Source organism: Dama dama, chromosome 21 (assembly GCF_033118175.1).
Source record: "Dama dama isolate Ldn47 chromosome 21, ASM3311817v1, whole genome shotgun sequence".
NCBI classification, from domain to species: Eukaryota; Metazoa; Chordata; class Mammalia; order Artiodactyla; family Cervidae; genus Dama; species Dama dama.
This window is the reverse complement of record NC_083701.1, coordinates 6698609-6703095: the sequence shown is the minus strand read 5'-3', so window position 1 is coordinate 6703095 and position 4487 is coordinate 6698609. Positions and strand designations below refer to the sequence as shown.

Sequence of the window (4487 nt, the reverse complement as noted above, 5' to 3'; positions counted from 1 at the left end):
TTCTATCCAAAGTAATCTCTGAAGAAAAGAGGTAGAAAGCAAAAAAACAAAAACACACACCGTATTAATAGCTATTATTTGTAAGTCTGTGACCCCTGATTTCTTTGAGAGGTCTAATAATGGACGCTCCCTCTGTCATCCTAAGCTTGATGAGCATGACCGGCTTGGGATAAAAACAGCTGAAGTCTTGCTCCGTAGGTTTCTTACAGCCAGGTTCAGACAAGAGTGAACTTTTCACGCCAGTGAAAGGAAGCACGTCCATGTATGCATCAGAAATCAGAAGTTCGGGAAAGGCAGGAAGTTGCCTGCCTTGTGAGATCTTCTAAGGCCAGGACAGCTGCCTTGTGGCCTGGTGGGTGGGGTGGGGTGTCTGTGTGAGAGTTCAAAGTGAAAATATCTGGCCTCTTCTGTTAGGGGCTCATTCATTCTCTGGCCCTTATCACTCTGACTGCTGCAAGGAAAAGACAGGAAGGACCTTCCCACTGGGTTCTCTGACATGCATTCCTTTTAAACAGTCCATCTCTACAAAAAATGCCCTGGTGTGTCTTTTTGAACCCGAGGTGGAGGTTTGATATTTTGGCTACCTCTTGTGAAATATTAGAGAAGGGGTAAAATATGGGCACTTCTCATCCACTAGATCTCCTCTGCCAAGTGGCCAAAGGCCTTAAGCGGACTAAAGAGAAAGAAGTTAGTACAAACGTTGGAATTCTCCCGAGTTTAAAACCTAATTTGTCCTAGAGTTCTTGTCATTCATATGATTCAAGAAAAAAATAAAGGAGGCAGATCAAATCTAAGAAGTGCAACAAGGTAAATAAAAAGCTTACTTTCTCTTAAATCTTAGAGATTCTTTAAGGTAAACACTTGATGTAACTAAATGTTTTACTGAAAATTGTCCTTTTTTTTTTTTTTTTTACCATCCTCTGCCCTGTATGCTCTTAGGTCAATTTTATGATACCAGATATGTGGACATTAAGTATTACGAACAAATATGACAAGGTGACACAAGAGGAGAAAATTAAATACAATGTTCATCAAAAGTGATGTTTATACCTTTATCTAATATGTGGACAAACATTGTACCGATCTTGACCTTGATCCATAACAGTACTCCTCCTCTTTCTCTGAGTGAGTGGATGGTGGGACGTGAACGCTGAGGGCAAATCGTATCATTTAGGATAAGCTAAGAGAAAAGGTGGAATGTTAAGTCAGGAAAGTTTAGAAAGTTGTTTCACTTCATGGGATGGGTTATCCCATGATAATCCATCATGGATGGATGGATCCATCCATGGATGCCAACTTGTGTAAGACTGGGCACTGTATTTCCCTGATTTTCTTCTCTGTAGATATAACAGATATCTAGTTTAGATTCCGCCAAGAGATGAATGTTCTTATGTTTTGGAAGAAATAAATGAAGCAGATATCATTTTCTTCCAAGGTTGGAAATATCAGACACAAGGGCTGAAAAACACCAACTCGCCCAGTGGCTCCCAGCTGGAGTGCTGCTTTCCTCCACTCCAGGTCCAGCTTATCTTCCCAGCAGCTGCAGCTGCTGAAACCAACAGCCCCAGGGCAAAACGACTGAGCACTTGGCTTCAGGCTGTTAGAGACAGTCCTCTTCCTGTGTCACCAGAGATAAGAACACTATGCACTTCTGGAAATTTCATTCTGGGAAGAAACTTATGAGTATTTAATATGTAGATGCCTCTAAAAAGGTTGAAGAAGAAATGATGCCAATTTTCCATAACCTCTTCCAGAAAGCAGAAGAATTAGGAACACTTTCCAACTTATTCTATGAAGCCAGGATTGCTCTGATACCAGAAATAAAGGTAATATAAGAAATGAAAGTTACAGACTGATATCACTCATGAAATAGATTAAAAACCTCAACAAATAATAGTAACTTGAATTCAACAATGTAGAAAAAGAATTGTGTACTAAGACCACCTGGGATTTGTTCTAGGTATGCAAGAATAGTTCAATATTTAGAAACCAATTAATGCAATCCATCACATCAACAACAACAACAAAAAATCAAATGATCACACAAAAAAGTTCAGAAAGAGCATTTGACATAATCTAATTGCTAGTCATAGTAAAAACTCTCTGCAAGTTAGCAAGAGAAATTTCTTCAATTTGATAGGAAACATACATTAAAAAAAAAATCAATAGCTAACTATTAGAAGAGGTCATTGAGAGGATATGACCATTGGTTGATCTGAGAGTTGGACCCTGGCAACTTGAGGCTCCTCACCCTCTCCCCAGTGCAGCCAAAGAATACTCTGCCCACCGTGGGAACCATTTTTCAGGACACAGTCTCCAGAGAGCAATGTGTTTTTGAGACAGTTGGGATGGCATGTGAGATTGAACCCCATTAAGGCCTCTATATAAACTGAAGATTCTGGGGGATCAGGCACAGAGATTTACTCAGCTTATAGTCACCCAAGACAAGCCTGGAAAGTAAGTTCTCTTATTTTTTATTTTATTTTTTTTTTTTATTTATTTATTTATTTATTTTTTATTCATGTTCTCATTGCCTCTTTGTTCAGGTCTTTATTCAAAATTAGCTGTCCAAAATGATTTGGCATTTATGGAATAAACAAATTTAAGTTTATGCAGCAGCCTTCTTTCCCTCTGAGGTGGGTTTCTCTTCTGTGGGCTTCTTCTCGGCTGCTGGTTTTTTGGTCCCTGCAGCCTTCTTTCCCACCACAGGCTTCTTCAGCTTCTTATCGCCAACAGCCTTCTTTTCTTTGTTTCCCACCACAGGCTTCTTGCCCCCAACCCCCTTCTGATCTGATTTGGCTTCTAGTGCTGCTGCCTTATCCATGCGGATTTTGTGGTTCTTGGCCTGTGGAAGAATGGTGTTCCGGCGCATGGTCTTTGCGTATGGGTTAAGCTTCAACATGATTCTCAGGTTTTTCAGTGGATTCTTCTTCAGGACTCTGCGATGAATCTTCTTGCGTGGTGCTCGGAGTGCTCTTTGGATTTCTGGGCTTTTCGAGATTCTGCTAAGGTCTGTATTGAGCATCTTGTGCATGGGGAGCTTGTAGTTACTCTTGAGGGAGGCTGCTTTACGCCAAGTGCCGTACAGTTCATCTAACTTTCGGAAAGCACTTTCAGTCCAAATGCAGAAACGTCCCACATGACCCCCAGGAGCAAGTTTCAAAATGTTCAGCTTGCTTACATTAAGCAGAGTAATTCCAGGGGTGTTTCTGAAGGCCTTGATGATACCATTGTCTTCATTATAGATGATGCAGGGTCCCCTGCGCTGGATACGGCGATGGTTTCTCATTTTGCCTTTGCCAGCTCTCATTCGCTGAGAGGCATAAACCTTTTTGATATCATTCCAGGCCTTAAGTTTCTTCAGAAGCAAAACAGCCTCCTTGGTTTTCTTGTAGCCTTCAACTTTATCTTCAACAACCAAAGGAAGTTCAGGAACTTCCTCTATACGATGACCTTTAGACATGACCAGCGCTGGTAAGGCTGAGGCAGCCAGTGCAGAGCAGATGGCGTATCGCTTCTGCGTTGTATTCACTCTGCGGTGCCAACGTCACCAGGTCTTGGTTGGTGCAAACATGCGGCCCCCACGACACATATTTCCAAAAGCACCCTGGCCAGAACGGTGAGTCCGGCCACCTCGAACCCTGGGAATTCGAGCCACAGCTCTGCCGGTACCCCAAGACTCGGCACTGGTTTGATGACCTGCTAATTCACTGACAGCATAGGGCTGTCGTTTTTGCGCAGGTTGGTGTGAACAAAGTTAACAATATCGGGTCGAATGGGAGCCTTGAATACAGCAGGCAAAGTGACATTTTTGCCAGAGGACTCCCCCTTTTCGGAGTACACTGATATCAGTGGACAAGCACACGCCATGGCGGGGAGAGGAGAAGGCCACGCTCCTCTCAACCTGGCGGCTCCCACAGGAAAAAGAGTTCTCTTATTTTTAAACCTGCCACTTACCAATCTGCAGTGGCCACCTCTTCCATTGGTCTCTCCTTGCCCTCCAGGTACAGGGTCCAGTTGGATGAACCAAAGTAATAGCATTGTCAGTAGTGAGCAACTAGATGCTCTTCCCCTAAAACTGGGATCAAGGCAAGGATGTCCCTTCTCACCACTCCCATTTAATATTATAAAGGAAGGCTCAGATAGGGCAATCAGACAGTAGAAGGAAATAAAAGGTATAAAAATTGAGAAGGACAAAAGAAAGCTGTGTTCTTTCACAGATAATCTGATTGTCTATGTAGAATATCCAAGTCATTAACAACAACAACAATTAAAGTCCTGGAACTGATAAGAATATATAGCAAGATTATAGGATTCAAGATTATTATAACAAAAGTAGACTCCATTCTCACATATTGCTAATGAATGACTAGCACTGTGTGTGAAATTTTTAAAAAATACCACTTATAGTCAGTTCAGTTCAGTTCAGTTGCTCAGTCGTGTCCGACTCTTTGCGACCCCATGAATCGCAGCACTCCAGGCCTCCC

General features: G+C 42.2%; 1 pseudogene; it reads right to left on the bottom strand.

Moving 5' to 3' along the window:
- Positions 1-2593: 2593 nt before the first annotated feature.
- On the bottom strand, positions 2594-3912 carry LOC133042505 (large ribosomal subunit protein uL4-like; annotated as a pseudogene).
- Positions 3913-4487: the final 575 nt, after the last annotated feature.